General features: G+C 39.5%; 1 protein-coding gene across 22 annotated transcripts in view; it reads right to left on the bottom strand.

The window, feature by feature from the left end:
- Window positions 1-18,580, bottom strand: part of TENM3 (teneurin transmembrane protein 3) — a 2,371,016-nt gene that overhangs the window by 1,137,003 nt on the left and 1,215,433 nt on the right. The window contains exon 1 of one of the 22 annotated variants that reach the window (XM_053252613.1): window positions 18,148-18,236. The exons of the other annotated variants lie outside the window; for them this stretch is intronic. The gene's annotated coding sequence lies outside the window, so the exon portion shown is untranslated. Of the gene's footprint in view, window positions 1-18,147; window positions 18,237-18,580 lie in introns of those variants that run through there. 22 annotated transcript variants of the gene reach the window in all.

Genomic DNA, 18,580 nt, shown 5'->3' with positions numbered 1-18,580 from the left:
ACGGAGCCAGCGAGCAGGTACATAGGAAACATAGGAAACTGCCATATACCATTGGTACTTCTCCTAGAGCATTTTATTGCACTCCCAAAGCCCTCTGTAACAGCAGAAACCAATTGCTGTCCTCAGTGCCGTGATTCTGCTGTGTTAGAGGGCTTTGGGAGAGTGCTTTTGGAGAAGTGTCCACTGGCTCCATTATGCTAAGACACACGCATAAGGGAGCTGACAGATCTGCAGGGGTGGTCCTGCTGCATGCTTGGAGGTGCTGTTTACAAACACACTTTGGTAGTTGGGACATCAGCCAGAGGCTTTTGAGAAAAGGAGACAGGTAGCCAAATTCACAAGTATATGAACTTCTGGATTTATTTAATCTCCATGTCATCACTCTGCCTATGCAGAAGCTTTCCACAGAAACATTTAATCTCTTACCTTACATTTAGATATTGTTTTGGGGGTAGGGTGGGAATATGGGAGGGATTCTTATGAATGACGTATACATTCTGGAAATTGTGCATTTGTGTTAGTAATGTTGTTTCTTTTTATTTTTGCTATTATACATAAAAAAACCCTTAATAATAATTTTACAAAGATTCAGACCATAGATTTTACCTAAGCCTTGTTTACCATGAACTGCAGAAAAGGCAGCTAATCACAAGCATAGTCAGTAAGTCTGGATTATTAAAACAGAATTAATAGTTATGTTTTAATTCAGCCTTCTCTTATATTACAGTTTGCCTTATCTGAAGGTAATTATTCATGCTACACCAGGATGTCCTGACTCTGGTCCATCTCCACACCTATGCACAGGAAATATTTCTAATTAGAAAACCATAAAAGACAAACAAGTATCTGATGTAAACATTCTAACTATATTCATGTATAGTTCTTACAGTTGACTGTCTCTGAATTGTCTAAATCTGGCACCTCAATTCTGATCAGAGGCTATCACAAGTCTATGAGTCATGTCTGGAGATCATATAACTGTGATCACTGTTGCAAATTAGTAATGTGGTCAGAAAATATGTATTGTGGAGTCAGGGTTATCCCTTTTTATGTTCCTTTCACATAATTTTCCTTGTCTGGCTTGTGTAGTAAACTATCTGGAACAAATTAAACAGGGACACCCACTAGTTTTGATCACTTGGCATCAAAACATACAGCTGTTTCCCACATAAATTAAGATTTATCTTCAAGAAATTCCCCTTTGATTTTGAACTAGATCCTTTCCTCAACTTTTAGAATAGGAAGGAATATTATATTTTTGTGGGTTCAGTTTAGCAAATGGACAAGATTATATTCACAAAAATAAAATGGAAAAAAACCAATAGCTTGCAAGTTACATTAAATTTATGGCAGAAAAGTATAACTATAGACCACATTCCAAATTATATTTTGTTCCGATCTCACAGATTTTACTGATGTCAGTTCCCATGAAGTAACAGCCACTTGCATGTGCAGAGAATGTTGAATAGTGTGCTTGCCAATATTGTTAAGCAAATAAGTAAATTATTTGTATTGGGGAGGGGGATCAGGGCACCTGTTTCATGCTTATGGGCAATGATTCACATTATGAGGCTATTCTCACGTGCACCACAGCCATTTTAGGCTGTGTGAGAGAACCGCTGAGATTGGTCCTGATCCCAGTGGGGCAGTGCCGCTTACCACTTTGTAGCCTAGCACTTAGCCAGGGTTAAGGGCTCAACTGAGCCCCTAACCTGGGCTCTGGGATTGTGTGTTCACTGAGGCTATGTTTAGGCCCAGTAAACACAGAGATAGGTGTTCTATCCAGGGGGAATCCTCCAATGCATTGAGCATGTTGTGTGGTGCATTGTGTGATCTCCAGAGGCTGGGACATGTTATCCCGGTCTATGGAGCTCCACACTGCAGGCCAACAGCGCAGATCATCTGGGACCATAGTCTGTGCTCCCACAACTTTGCAGCTATTGTCGGGGGTGGGGGGAAGGTGAGCCTTCCACCCACCCTCCCACTGCCTCACCCACCCAGTCATGTGAATAACCTCCTTAGGTAAGCAGAAGAACCCTATGCACTGGTGGGTATCGTATCTGCCATAACCATGGCCAGCCCCAAACATCCCAAGCTGAACTAGCAGATGAGCCAAGAGGTTCTTCCACCATTTCTTATGAAAGAAGTGCAAGCCCTGGATTGCATCATATGAGTGTTATGGAATCAGAATGGGAAGGAACAGCTAGCTTGAGAGATTATCACTCTTAGTACTGAACCTACAGTTAATCAATTGGCTAAGTTAGAAACAAATGATAAACATCAAGATATTCGCTAAACTGACTAGATTAGACACATGATCAACATAGATCAGGTTGCAACCCTGAATGATAGCATACTATGGACTGATAAAGCCATAATTATAAATCAGCTACCTAGCACACAAGGGATACAGGTTTGTTTGTAATAATAGAACAAGTAGCATTTAAAACTTTTGGTCCATCAAAAAATTTAGATAGAGATAGAGATAGAGACAGAGATAGAGATAGAGACAGAGATGCAGTATATAGCCAATCCCCTGGCACAGGATATCAGAGCTCAGAGAACCAGTTCCCAGGAAGAAATTTTAACACCATGTGACTTGAGTAGTTCAGTTCAAAGAATAATATAAAATACAATGCACTAAAAAATTGAAATTTTTAAACTGGAAGCCCTCTGAAGATGTGCCAAGTGATTAGCTGGCTGATGGTACTTAGTAAATATTACAGTACGAAGTTGGGTTTAACAAACAGCACCAATTAGTCAGCAGCACATATGTGGAAAGATATTGTATTGTGTGGATTGTGTCATTATTTTACAGATGCATTCTGCAGGTATTATTTTGTACTGAGAACTATTTTACAGCACACAGATATAGTTAATTCAAAACTAAAATGATGAGGAAACTGCTGATCATTCAGTATTCCATTTTTTAAAACCTAATTTCACAAGCCTGCCTTCATTAAAACTGAGCTTTCTGTTGTATGCAACAGAGCTGGGATGAAGTCATTAGCTCTTTTCATGATGTTTTATAGTTCTCTGTATGAAAGTGCATGTATTTGTTTTGTAAGTCTCTGCTGGTTCTGGCCAAGGGACTCCAGGGAAACAGAGGAAATCCATGACTAACTGATATGTGCAAACATGCTACCTTTCAAGAATTTCAAGTTTTAGAATGTAGAATGTTCTAACATGACTCTGTTGAAAACAAGTGTTTTGTAGGTGGCGAGGTTTCTGGCCAGAGGAATCAAGGGGTTGCTGCAACCCCATGGGGAAAAAGTGTAAACACAAGCTGACATTACATGAGCTGTGTGAACAGCACCATCTGGTGTCAGAATACTACTAATACACAAGATAACTTAATTTGCTTCCAGACTTTTAATAATTTTAATCTGATTACAGCCTTAAAAGAAATAATACTGGGAACTTTAGAGAAGGAACTATGTGGAAAAATGGTTTCCAGAATATTCCATCTGCTAAAATGGCTCTAAAATGGCTATATAAGCCATGGCAATACCAAACCACTAAGAGGATTAATTGAGAGTATTATGAAATACAGCTTATAATGCCTTAACACGTTATAATTTTATGTTTGCTTTAACTTTGCTATGGGGTAAGGGAGGATGATGGGGTGGAAGAGGCTTTTCTGGATTGTTATTTGTAATATTTTATATGCAATTATTGTAATCCGGAAGTTCAAGAGATGACAATGTAATCATGTTCTTTCTTTTCTTTTAAATAAAAAATTATATATATATATATATATATATATATATATATATATATATATATATATATTCTCTATATCACATAGCATGAAAGTGAAAACATACATCACTGAAGTCTCAAAACAAGCAATACAAATATTGCCTAATTTGCATAGCCAGTAAAAACATCACCTGTCCTTGTTTACCAATTTCACAAGTTTCCGGCATTGCTTCACATAATTCAGCTACAAATGCTAAATTTTATTACCATTTATTTCTTTCTGTGCTAAAGATGAAAAGGCTTAGTGATTTATTTTACAGCTTGTAATGAATTAGCGAGCAGGAGAGTAAATAATGCATGCTGAAAAGTTAGTAATTGGAGATGACAGTAATGACATTCCTACATGTTCTGACTCATTTCAGAACAAAATAATTTCAGAGGCAGGCAAAGGTTGTGTGAAAAACTATACTTGTTTTTCCGGCTGGAGCTAATTCCTCTTCCATCCCTTTTAGTATATCATCCAGACTCTACAGTGGAGTGTAACTAGGTCTTTTACATCTACCTATCTTTAAAGGGGCCAGATGAAAAGCAAGAAAAGGTTTCTGTATCTTTAACATTTGGTAGGCATGATTTCTCATGACACCTGCCAACATTTTTTCTTCTGCATAATAAAAGACACAGGAGCCCTGTCCTTTTCCTATCAACCTTACTACTAGGTATAGGACTACTTTATGTAAAAATTAAAAACATAAATGGTCAACATCTATAACCCTGAAGGAGACAGCAGTATGGGAGCTCCCTTGTTTCGCATATTACAACAACATCAACAACAACAACATTTATATACCACTTTTCAATAAAGGTTTCCAAAGCAGTTAACATAGAGAAAAAAATAAAAAATAAAATGGATCCCTGTCCCCAAAGGGCTCACAATCTAAAAAGAAACATAAGATAGACACCAGCAACTGTCACTGGAGGTACTGCGCTGGGGGTGGATAGGGCCAGTTACTCTCCCCCTACTAAATAAAGAGAATCACCACATTAAAAGGTGCCTCTTTGCCCAGTTAGCAAGGGTTTACCTTTAATGGTGTTTTCCAAAGCCAAAATTGCTAATATATGGGGAAATAAGAGCAAGTCCAGTGGCACTACCTTTGCCTACCAATCAATTTTTTTATGCTCCACAGAGACAGCTTGCCTGTCTGGGGTTCAGTACACATACAGCATGGATACTACTTAGCCAGTGGCCAGGGGATCACCTGGTCAGTGGCTTCCTACCTCTTCCCCCTCCCCAGCTTTTTAAAGCATAGTATGAATGTGCACTAGAATGGTCTTTTGTTGCCTTATTTATATATTGAGGTCATTCACACAATCAAAAAATGTGTTCGACCTGGGTTTGGGAGCTGTGTGTACTCCCAATTTTTGATTGTGTGGAAGCAAGGTAGGAGGAAAACCTGGGTAGAAGAGATTGTGTGGAAGTAAGGTAGGAGGGAGAGCTACCCAGGTTTCCCTCCTACCTTGTTTCCACACAATCACATTTTCTCAGGTTTTTATCCACCTTGCTTCAACACAACTGGGAGCACAAACAGATCCCGAAACCTTGGAGAACACAGTTTTTGATTGTGTGAATGAATTCAGTGAGGTGCTTCACACGATCCGTGTGAAGCGCCAGACAGGGTTCGGCAGGGGTAGTGAGCTTAGCCTTCTCTCCATGCAGATGAGCAGTTGCTCATTGCTGGGCAGCCAGATCAGCTGCCCAGACGAGCGGCGGCTCCAGTGAGGCTCTCCTGTGCCTGGCTGCAGCTCTGTCAGGAGTTCCAGGGGTCGGGAGAAGGGGAGTGCTGCCTGGCAGTGCCTCGGCCCCCCAAACCCTAGGAAGGCACTGCATGAGTGCACAGTGCCTTCCTGGGGTCCCCCCTCACCTCTCTCCCCCACCCAAGTGTGCCAGCCGCAGCTGCAAGCAGCCACAGCTGACACACAATCCAAAAACCAAGGTTAACAAAGTGCTCACTTAAGGGGACGGGTTGTTAGGTGGGCTAGGCGCCAGAGAGCCACTGGGCTCACCCACGAGCCAGGTGGTTCCCACAATTGATCAAAACAAGGCTGGGCTCTGTTAGCCTGGTTTTGATTAATCGTGAGAATAGTTTCATAATGTTTTTAGCCTACTTTCTGAAGGAAAAATGGTTTGTGAGTACACCATCTCTCTCTCTCTCTCTCTCTCTCTCTCTCTCTCTCTCTCTCTCTCTCTGTGCATGCATGTATCCCAGTAAATACATTAGCAGCTACAATCCGATACAAACTGAATGTACAGCACATGGCATGAGATACTACAAACAAGACGACAGTTCCCAAAGTATAAGCACCAACACTTTAGAATTCTAGTGCTTAAAATCCAATAAAACCACATTTACAGTACATGGGAATATTTTCCCCAATTGGTTATTCTTAAAGATGGCAGCTACACAACTTATAAACATCACCCCATTAGAATCCATGTGTTGACAATCTGATATAAACTAAAATGACAGTACATAGTAGTGTGTATCTGATGGGGGTCCTTTCTTATATTGTCTCAGCTTGAAAAGCAGTGGTGGTCATATACATTTTAAGCACAATCTCTCTAATACTGTACTGGAAAATAGAGTGGACAAACCAGGATAAAATTATAGCAAGTTTTCTTGGGCAGGGTGATGGGGGGTGGGGAAAGCAAGGATTGGAGGAGGGTTCATCTTGTCTCTCTTGCTCACCTATGTTGTGCTTTATATCACCCATTTCCCTTTTGCAGTTTATATTGCCAATTCCCCTTTTGCACTTACTTATAATTGGCAGGACCTCGGTGGGGTTCTTCTGCAGCCATATTGAGACAAACTCTGTGCTCAGTAATTTCTGGTTGATAATCTTTGGAGTCAAACTTGTTATATGTATCATTGGAGAACCATTGCAGTTTATGTAAAGCTGATTTGCGGAAATTAAACAGAGTGCAGGGGGGGAAAAATATACACAGTATTCACAAATCTCATGGACTGTACCTCTACATGAGTCCACTTTCCAGCTGAGATCTAGACCTCAGGCTTGCTGACTCGTATTTATGGTTAGGACTGTGATGGCAAGAAGCAGGACCTCTACAGTCATGGTCTCTCAAATTCTGGAATGACCTCCACATAGCATTAGGAAACTAGCAACACCTTGTGGTTTCAGAGGGACTATGAAATTTTCCTTTCTTGCTTGGCATTTGATTGACCCTGGTCTCCCCCTCCCCATCCTTTGATTAGTAGATCTTAACTTTTGTGGACTTTTCCAATTGTTTTAAGATTGTATTTTTAACCAGGTTTTATTTTAACAGGTTTTGTAAACTGTTTTGAGCAACTTTTGGAAAAGCAGTATATAAATATTTTAAATAAATAAATAAATACATACATACATACATAAGACAGACAGACAGACACACACACACACACACACACACACACACACACTGATATATGTGCTTTTTGTCCAGGAAAAAAAAATTAATCCTCCCTTGAGACTGGGTTCTTCCATACCTGTTTTACAGAGCTTTTTCAGCAGCTCACTTACTCCTTTTCTGCCAGTTCTGGGACTTGTTTAGAAAGCACAATAAGACATCAAGATTAAACCTAAATTTACTAGATTTCTGATTAAGACTTTACAAACTTCCTTATTAAGATTTTACTATCAATTTTTATATTAGCAAAGCCAACATAAATAATGAGGCATTTAATGAAATAATGAGACTTCTTACCATAATTTATTTAAGCCCTCTCTCACAGGCAAGCCAAAAGAAGGGCTTTGTATGAATTAACTGTGGTTTTCTTCATGAACCCAACCAAACTGTAGGTTTAATATGGAAAGATCTCAGATTTATTTCTCAACTCTCCCCCACCCCCAAATAAAATTCTCCTTTAAAGCAAGCAAAGCAGGCATCTTTTCACAAGATCAACAATACTTGCTTTTGCCAATGAAACTTTTAATTTTTTTATAAGGAACAAAAGATTGCCATTCACTGGGACAGATTCTAGCCTGTAACACTAAATAAGGTAGCACCACTCTGGTCTTTTTTAATTATTAAAGGTCTTTTAAGTTAAACTGAAAAGACTACAAGGGTATTCAATGCAGAGAGCTACAAGAAGGAAAGGTACAAAATCAAAGACTTGCCTGCAGGCACCAAGGGCCCTTGTTACAGCAGCTCTTTTTTCTCTCATGCAATTAGAATACTTGCTTGAGCTTGATAAGATTTCAGTGCATTTCGCATTTATTTCTATTTTATATTTATATCCAGTGACGGGACGTCACTATTCAAGTGGAATGCGCAAGGCTAATTTGCTCACATCCTAATAGGAACGAAATGCTTGATGTCCCTTGTGATAAACTGTAATGCATTAGAATTCTTCACCTTGTATGAGGTTATAATTGTTATATTAAGAAAGGACATTGCTCAGAGGAGCTTGTTCCTTCTGAGTGTGCTTGAGGTAGACAGGATTTTTCAAGTGGAGATCGGAGTGAATTGCAGAAGTTAAAGGAATTGGAGAATTTGTTTTATGAAAATTCAAACAGAGATTATGACCTTCTGTAGAACATTATTGTAGCATGTTATAAAATAGGTTTATTTATATGCCATCCAGTACTTATCTGCTGAAGGATATACAATATTGTCATGTTCCAAAGTGTAGTAGTTTGTGCCCAGAGAGTACCTTTTTAGAAGTCGAATGTCTAACATATGAGGCAGCAAAGATGGACATTTCTGGATTATGCTATTATGTTTAGATATCTTTCACAAGTTATATAGGGAGATGTACCTGTTTCCCCAGGCTTTTAACTGTTAATTTGAAATTTTAATGTTTTATCTATTGTGATTTTTATCTGTTTTTATGAATTTTTAATGTTCTATATTTTATATTATGTTTTAATCTGTACTCCAGCTAGAGATTTCTATATCAGGCAGCATATAATTCAATAAATAAATAAATAAATAAATAAATAAAGAAAGAAAGAAAGAAAGAAAGAAAGAAAGAAAGAAAGAAAGAAAGAAAGAAAGTTGATACTCACTATTTTTATCAGTTTACTTGTGGCACATTTAATAGAACATTATTAAACAGTGGGCTGAATCCCTCCCTCTTTATCTTTATGCACATGTGCATGCTGGATGCCATGTGCATGCTGGTGCTGCATGAGTAGAATCTGCAAGGCTAATTTGCTCACATCCTAATAGGAGCGAGTTGCTTGATGTCACTTGTGATAAACTGTAATGCATTAGAATTCTTCACCTTGTATGAGGGAGAGAGCTGGTGTTGGCACAGCAGTGCAGAGGAGAGGCCAGCTGGTGCTGTCAGAGGCACACTCTCTGTTGCCTTGTCCTGAGTAAGAACCTTTTAAAATTACACACTGAACCTTTGTACAGACCTTTTTAAAGATCCCGCTTGCCACCCCCCCCCACCCGGCGTGTTTCCAAACCTGTGCACAAACCTCAGTTCATGCACAATCCTACTCTCTATCACTATCTCTTCCCTCTAGCTCCATGCACGAGACAGAAAAGGGAAGCATCCAGCCAGCAAGGAAAGTGCTTCACTGACTCAAGAGGGTTCCCAGCTCTGACCATGACCCTGCATCTATGTGCTGATAAAGGGGAAGGAGTGTGGCCAGAGTGGGCTAGCGCTGTCAGTGACAGCAGCTTCAGTGGCTTGTCCTAGGGCTTCTGGCAATTTTGAAACACTTCTGAACTGAGGCAATGGCCTCAACATCCCCAGGACTTCAGAGAAAACAGAATGTAAAAGCCTAACAGAGCTATTTTTGAAATAAAAGATATGCTTGGCAGTAATCATGATAGGTAAAGAGTAGAGGTGTCAGTTGACATAAACTGTGTCTAGAGAAATTTGGGTCTGATGTAGCAGTAGGTAGGATGTTGAAGAGCTACATGTCATGACAGCTCCAACACCATCATGTCAGAGCTGGCGGTACCGCAGGGATCCAGACATGATTCCAGTGTTCCCCGAACTCTACATGACTGAGTTGTCATGACATGTGAGCCAGCTCTTCAACATCCAACTTACAGTTATATCAAACCCTACTGTGTCTGGGCACTTACAGTATGCTGCCCCACTTTCAAAACCATAATTATATAAAACACAGGCCTATGATTCTGCGATCTAGTTTTGATTCTGGCATTAGAGCACAGCATGAAGTACTGAAGTCGGACCATTATCAGGGGAAATGGAGGGGGCATTAATTGAATACACAAGTCTCACCATCTGATGGCCAATTTTAGCCAAATCGTTCTCTCCTTTAGCCTTCTGAAAACAATCTAAGGGGACTTCACAAAAGGAAAGGAGCTCCCTCTGGTCCATTACACTATAATTCAAGCTCTGGCTAGGACTCAGGATTAGACAGTGGTCAATATTCTAGTCGCCTACTGAAGTTCTCACAACTACCTACTTCACTCATCTTTTGGCCTGGATCAAGTACCCATTTTACCACAGATGTTCCAGTTTTAGAGAGGCTTGGCTTGGAAATCTAGTCATCCCAAAAAACTGTACAATGCATTTTGACATAGAAAAACAGCTTATATACCTAGCTGAGCTTACACTGCAGAGAAATTGTACTAAAGTATCATTTACAAGTAATGTGGGAGGAACTCTTTGTTGCCTGGAAGTTACAACAAAGCTGTCATTCAAAGCTTTCACTAACTGAAATTTAACTAAATAATTTCCCAAACTGTAGTCAAATGCTGAGGTTGTATAGTTTCATTTTTTAAAATTAGGGCTTGATATTGGCACTAGAATTGCTCACCCACTTCCTAAAATCTCAAGGAGCTTTTTCCTTTCCTCTTTTGTTAACCTAAATTGTGTCCAGGTTGGACAATAAGATATTGTCCAACAGTTAAACTATTCTTTAAACTTTTTATCTATTGTGAGGATTTGTGTGTGTGTGTGTGTGAACTGCCTTTTCACAGCGGGAAAATGACTTGCCTAGTGAGCAAGAGGTTGCTGGTTCGAATCTGTGCTTGTATGTTTCCCAGAATATTGGAAACACCTGTATTGGGCAGCAGCAATATAGGAAGGTGCTGAAAGGCATAATCTCACACTGCGAGGGAGAAGGCAATGGTAAACCCCTCCTATATTCTACCAAAGAAAACCACATGGCTCTGTGGTCCCCAGGAGTCGACACCAACTTGAGGGCACAACTTTACCTTTAAAAGGTCTAGAGCTTTTGCATTTGATAAAAAGGTTGATAGCAAAAATGTCAGATATTTTTGAAGTGGGCATCACTGTGTGCAGAAAACCTGCATTTGAGAGCAATGACAATCCACTGATTGTCTTGCACTGTGACATCTTCAGATGTTCAGTGGTCATTTTTGGTGGAACAAATGAATCTGATATACATTAAAATGACCAAGTCTAGTGAATCACCATATCTGACTATTGTACAGTGTTGAAGCCTTCAGGTAGATAATAGACATATTAGGGCCATCTTACAGATGTCTAAATCACACATTATATAAATTATGGATAATTATAGTTATCTATTTAATTGTAATTATACAATAATTATGGAAATGTATGACCATTCAGTTCTCTCATCTTAGCCAGAATTCCACAGTACACAGTAGTCTTACAATAGAATAATTTCAAACTATCCCATTCCCGGCTTTAAAATAGACTAGCAGCAAGACAGTGGAAAAAAGTAGGGGTTATGCAAAATGTATGTACCTGATGTGACCTGAACATTAATCTCTCTTGTCTATGATGGCATTTTAAAGAATCATGCCTCAGTAGCTATTATTTTAAAGGTCCCTAATACAGAGGGACAGAACAAAAATGCAAAAGTAAAGCAATTATTGAGTGGGTAGAGTTTCCCATAAATTCTGCATTCCAAAAAAGTTGGATTTTGCATGTTGGTACCAAAGAGTGAAACAGGACACTTGATTACTAGAGGAAAAGCTATTGCATATCACTGAAATGCATTCCAATCGCCTTGACTGTCACACAATCTCAGTTTAAAATCTATAGTTGTCAGAAGAAGAAAAAGAGAGTCAAAGAAATGCTCAACTATGCATAAACACTTATAATTTTGCATAGAAACATACCTCCTAGAATAATTCAATATGCTCCTAAGGTATGAGCTAGCAAGATACCCTACAATGAAATAATTATAAGAAAGCAGTTGCCTGCATAAATTCCTATTTACTTAGACGTCAGCAGGCAACCTCCAAAATTCAAATGTACACATCCCTGAACACATAATGTGTGGTGAGGGATCAGAATCAAATCAAAGCCTAAGACTCAGTATCAAGAATGGCTAACATGCTGGTATACTCTCTGAGTCTGTTTATCCACTAAAGTTAGGAAGAACATGTGTGAATAATCCAATCCCCCAAAAGAACATAATAGCTTTTGTTTGGGGAGGAAAAGTTTTATGTGAAATTATGTCAGCTGCTAATGGAAGGATATCTTTGTTATCATCTTAATGCTTATACAATCTGGCTTTATATTTTCTTTTGCAGTTGCTTTTCTGCAAAGCAGCAAATGAATAAAATATACATGATTATTACAGTGAAAGTTCCCTAAATCACTATAGCCCTCCCAGAAGTTTAAGACCAAAATGGAACATCATAGTCAATTCTCCTTTATTTACAGTGCTTTAATTAGAGCAATTCTTGTACTTGCATAACCATTTGTGAAGTAATAGCAGAGGTGAGATCTTAGACTAATAGACTCTATCTAGTATACACTGCATGGGGATACATTATTTATTTTCATGCAGGTGATTGATGATCTTATAATTCATGAGGGCAAGAAAAGGAAAACCCCAAGGGAGTCACTAATGGATGTCAATAATGAGTGGAAATAAATAATATATCCAGGTTTACTGTAGGCCAAAAAGATATTTTCTTTATACAGTAGTGGTTAAATATCTAGGTTTCCTTTTATGGATTTTTATCATTCTAAACTCCCAATGAACTGAATCCACCACCACACCCGCCCGGCAGCCTCATATAGTGTAGAAATGTATATAAATAGGCTTTCCATTTGTGAGGAACAGGAATTCTCAATAACATCTAAAAGTTCAGGTATGAAGAATTGTAAATGAAGCTGTGCTTCCATTGTCTGTGCCCATCCTGTGTCCAGCAGGGATGTTCACGGAACAGTGGCAGGAAGGCTTGAAGGCAGCAGGGGTGCAGCTTTAAGAGTGGGGGTGGGTTACCCCTCCCATGTGTTCCCCCCCCACTGGCATTTGTTTTTTTAAAAGCCCATCGAAGTCTCAGTGTACCTCCCTACCGCCTTGTTGCCCCCATTTCCCAGATATGACCAGAAGTCCACGACACACCTGTGTGCGCCAGCACGTGCACGGGCGCACGCAGTAACATTAAAATACTTCTGAAACTGTAGAACCTCCTTGGACCATCATTCCACCAGCAGGTGGAAGAATCTTGCCTTTGCCTTCATGAAAAGGAGTAACAGCATGTCCCTTTTAAATCTTCTGAATGGGTGGGCACACAGTTATGAAATCTGGCACACATGAAAACCGCATTGGCAGGATTCTGTGTTATTTATTTCCAAGCTATGGGTAACTTCTTGAAATTTTTTGGAAAAAAACCCTAAAAAAGCCAGAACTTTACAAAAAGTTCTGGAGCTGGAGCCCTCCTTAGGACCATTACTTGACCCCCATGTGGAGCAAAAAGGACATTCATTTAATGTTATATTAATTTTTGTCTTCCCCACTGCAGAAGCAAATACTAAAAGTGAAAGTACTTTTAATTTTTTTGGGTGGTTAGAAAGAATCTCTCACTTTCCCTTCTGGCTATTAAGGAATTAAAAGTTTTGAAGTCCTTTTAATTCCTTTTAAAAGGTTTGCCTATTCCTGAAATAGGGAAGAAATTTTTTTAATATAAAATCAAAGGAATGTCCTCTTTTCTCCACATGGGGGTGGAATATTGTTCCATGGAGGGAATTCAGATCCACAACCTTTTGTAAGTTTCTGGCTTGAAAGAAGCCAGATTCCACCATTTTTAGCCTTTTTAAAACAAATTTTTCAAAGATTCACAAAAAATCATGGAATTGTCCAATGCTCTTCAAATTCACTATAGTGGGCGTTGACATCCTTCCCCATATGTGTAGTAAGTTTCAAGACTCTAGGATGAACAAGTGATTTTTGGCATTTTATTTTCACCATTGACCACTCGGGTGGGAATCCGAATTTAAGTCAGAATTCGGATTTGAATTCTGAATCTGATCTGATATCACCAGAGCCCATAGAATCAGAATCTGTTATTGTCAAATTCAAATCAGATATTGCAGATTCAAATCCGAATCTGATTTTTTTGAACCTGCACAGGCCTAACATTTACCCTTTAGCTACAATAACTATGAGTGGTGAACTTAGAAATATGAACACCTTTGACTCCCATGTGATATGGGAAACAATCAAAGAATCAGTTGGAATATTTGCTGCAGTGGATCAGTGTGAAAAATATTTAAACCACATTATGTTCTATTAATATAAATATATTCATACTATTTATATTAATGTTGATCTCAATTCTGTTTTTAAAAACTATAAAATTCAAAATAGCATCTCAAGTGTTTTTTTTTTTAAAATAATCCACAAAAACCCGATGAAGCAACTTCTTCATGCAATATTTATCTCAAGTCAACTTAAACTACTCAGGAACAAGTTTCCAAGAGCACATTCAAGTGTTTTTTTATGATGCACTTTGTTCTGTCTTATAGCAATAATACAACTGCCCATTATCATGGAAACTGATAGATTTCAATATCAGACAATTTATATAGGATGCAACATTGCGAGACAGGTAACAGTGCTTGCCCTTGGCTATTACTTAGCCTGACCACAGGGCTTTCTGGAAACAGCAAAGCTTTATAAGTGTCAGCTCATGGCTAAATCAATGTTTATGCATGATGTACTTTTGAATAGCAAACACTTGCTGCCTGCAAGCTAAACAATGTTTTTATCTGTTTCCCTATTTCTGGCCCTTCAACCACAGCACAGGGTGTTGCAAATCGCATTTAGTAACAATTATCTGCTGGCATTTCATGAACAGGAAAGTAGTGTGATTAATGAAAAGTGACACGCAGAGATTACTTTGCTATGCCAGTCTTCCTGGTGAATGGGCAACTCTGTTGAACCAAAGCTTGACCTTTGTTACCTTTCGTGAGGTCAACGTAAATGCTAAGTGTTTAGAAGATTAGCTACTACAAATGTTCCAATATTACTTAATGACGCTGCCACTAATGAACCGCAGGTAGCCAATTAAATATAATGAAACAGTTTTCACCTTTCCAAGAAAGGTTGTGTGAATAACCAAAAAGATGACATGTCTTTTGCTGAAATGTCTAAAAAGGATATTCTGGATTTCTATAGTGCAGTTCTACTATGCATTGATAATTAAAGGTTCAACCATCTTCCAAATCTGCCCAAGGTGATCATACATAATTCTTGCCCATCTTAAAAACGGCAACCTTGTTTCCAATTCACATTTGATTTCTTGCTCTGCAGCTGTAACTCTTTCACACATTTCCATTCTAGACCAACACCATGGCTTGCAACATCTTGCAACTCACAGTTAAGGTAGCAACTGATTGTATTACTGACCCTGAAGTTTTTATGTAACTTTATTGTAGCTCTAATAGCAACAGATTGCTTGTCATAACATGGAGAGAGAATGTGGCATAAAACAAAAGGCAGTACGTGGGCAGAATAAACACTGCTTGAAAGATGAATGATTTCATCTTGAAAAATTCTAGGAACTCCTCCTCTTGTTTTGGCTTCCATAGGAGAGAAATGTAAGGAAGCAAAACTGAGAAGAAATATTGTTGGGCGTTTTTGGCTAATTCTGAAGGGCTTGTTGGCTATATGGACATATGGACTATATGGACTGTCACCCCGATGGGCTTTTCAAAAAACTATAGTCTATATGGACATATGTAGGCTATATGGACATATGGACTATATGGACATGTTTCAGCATACTCAGTCCCACATTCAATGTGATGCTAAGCTAACAATTTAGGATTACAAAGCCACAGAATTTCATAGAAAGCAAGTATCTGATGAAAACACATATTTTAAAGCAAAGGAAGAGCTTTTTTCTTTTATTCTCATCAATCAATACACAATGAAAGCATCAGTCTATAAAGAGCAGGTTCCTGTGGGGTCAGTTCCGATTATGTTTAGAATGTGAGCATGAATGTGAAATACACCATTATTTTTTCTTTCAGAAATCTAACATAATGCCACCCACTTTGCCCTCTCTATGCCCCCTCCCCCCCCTAAATATGCATACATACTACTGTAGCCAAATACAAAGCAAATCGAGCTAGAAAACAGTGACAGGTTCTTGGGGTAGGTTCTCCTTTAACCTCAGAATACTATAATGCCCTGAACAAAAGACAGGACAAGGACCATTTCCTCAGTTCATTTCTACCAAAGCAGCAGCATATTCACTAATCTCCTCTTAAATGAGTTTCTCTTACAATGAGCTAACAAGGAGAGGTAAACTATTGTAATCTGATTTGAGTGTAGTCCTGTCAATGATGGACGTTTTTAAAGCCAAGAAACAAAACCACCATATCTCACAGAATGCCTTGGTTGGTATAGCAGGATTTCTAGGACTAATTTCATGCAGAGAGAGGATTTTGTATTAGCAGGGCATTTGAACTGGTGGCATATAGTGGGTTGTCTAAGGTGGCCTCGATCATATGAGCAATCAAAGCAACCCTTCTTGCTGCTGTTTCAATCATGTATATTGCTATAGCCACATGCACGGTCCCCACAGAGAAGCACTTGTTCACACAAATTGTGTCCTTGCAGGAATGCTGCCTGAGGTCCACACACAGGGGTCTTCAGCTGTTGTGACCTGGCCTTTGCTAACATTAAAAACTTGTGCCATAATATAACATTTGAGGGCTGTGCTAGGAAAGGCAGTGTGCCTCCCTCCCATTTGTTTCAAATCTCAGAGGAAAATAGAAAAAAATATTTTTAAAAATTCACTTCCCATAACATAATCAGCACATAACCAGAGCTATGTATGGTTAGCATGTTCCACAGCATATCCAGCACAGAAAGGAATCTTTTTAAAGTTCATGACTCAGCATGGTAATGTAAAGTAATTATTTGACATTTCAGTTCTCACATTAGCTTCGTTTCTCTGACTGTTTCCTAAATGGATGGTAGAGAACTAAAAGGTGTAGCAAGTTGTATTTCTTCTCACAGCCATTTGCATCTAAAGCAGAATGAACAGAGTTTTTTGTACTTTGAATAGTGTGTGATTAGTTGGACACAGGAAGAGTTCCTGCCTCTGTTAGCCTGTGAAAGCAACATTCCCATGACACTTGAAAACAAACCCATTTATTCTGGCATAATTGCTCATAATCCATTTATTCTGGAAGAATTGCCCTAATCCATTATTCTGTCATAGGCTAGAACTCACTATCAGTGTAAGCCTGTGTGAATGCAAAGCAAAAAATAGCATACTATGTATAAATGGGAGACAAGGAGCCCCAGTAAACAATTCTGCAAAGGGCCCCATGACCCACAGCCCAGTGCTGTCTATTACATTGGCAGGCAATTCAAAAGAACACAGGGGCGTAGCAAGGTTGGAGTGGGCCCAGAGACAAGATTTTAAAATGGGCCCCCCCCCCAAAGTCCAGGGCCTCCGCACACCCCAGGCCCCCAAGGATTTAAGTCTGATATTCCAAAATAAGTATGCTGCCTGCAAATACATTTCACTGAATACACACACACACGTCACAATATATAGTGATATACACTGAGTACTATACATTTGTATTACTTTTAATGCCTAGAACACACTAGAAAGATGAATTATTAAAATGGGCCCCTCGCTGCAGATTAGCAAAGGAGACTTTCAACCATGCAGGGTGAACCTATGTTTGTTTTCTCAGAATTCTGAACAAATTCAGTCAAGTTTGATTGCAGGAGGTTTTTTACAGGAGGCTTTTAAAGCCCTTTAAGACACATCTCCTCTGGAATGGAGGTGCTGCATTCACATGTTGGCCAGATTGACCCTGAAGTCCCTGCAAGTTATTGGGGAGCAGTTCACACACAAGAAAAATAAAATAAAAGCACCACACATGCTTCACAGTTCTCACTCAGACCTTCTGGGTTGCAAAACAACTTGAACATAAGTGCATTTATAAATGAATGAATGAATGAATGAATAAAATTAATAAAATACTGTTCCAGAAGTTTTTGCAATTTTCTGCCATGAAACAAGCCACTTATAGGACTTTTTAGATAGTTTTTTTTAAGTCAGCAAATTTTCCAAGCTGTTTCAAAATATATATCCAGAGACTTCTCGGTCCCTCCCCCCCCCCCATATCCAAGCCCTATGGCAAGCAGATCCCTATATATGGGGGCGGGAAAGGTAACCACAAAAAGGAGTTCACACTCTACCTGGCAAATGCTGGTCTGGGTTAAGCAGTGCAGCAAGGGGTCTTCTGCTGCAGAGAACACTCTGGCTACCTCCTCCTTCCTGGCTTGCTCGGGCCCTACTCGAGTTCAGGCTTCACTGCGGCCTACACGGAGGCCTCCGTGGAAGCCCCGCCCACCCGCCAATCAGCTGAGAGGCGGGAGAAAAGGAGCTCTTGGCAGCTTGCCTGCTGCTTCGATTGCGGGCCAGCAGAACAAGCAGGAGAGACGGCGAAGAGGGCAAGTGGCTGAGAGGCTATGGGGCTGGGCAGGGGGCAATGGGGAGTCACATGAGGTGCCTCTGGGGTGCCCCTCCAGGCAGTGGGCCCCCCAGACAACTGTCTCCCCTTGCCCTATCATTGTTACGCGCCTGAAAGAACAGCTGCGTGATAGGCTAGGAGAACAGCAACTGTCCTGA

The sequence above is a fragment of the Hemicordylus capensis genome, chromosome 5 (genome assembly GCF_027244095.1).
Source record: "Hemicordylus capensis ecotype Gifberg chromosome 5, rHemCap1.1.pri, whole genome shotgun sequence".
NCBI classification, from domain to species: domain Eukaryota; kingdom Metazoa; phylum Chordata; class Lepidosauria; order Squamata; family Cordylidae; genus Hemicordylus; species Hemicordylus capensis.
Note: the sequence above shows the minus strand (reverse complement) of the source record. Positions and strands in the feature narration are given on the sequence as shown.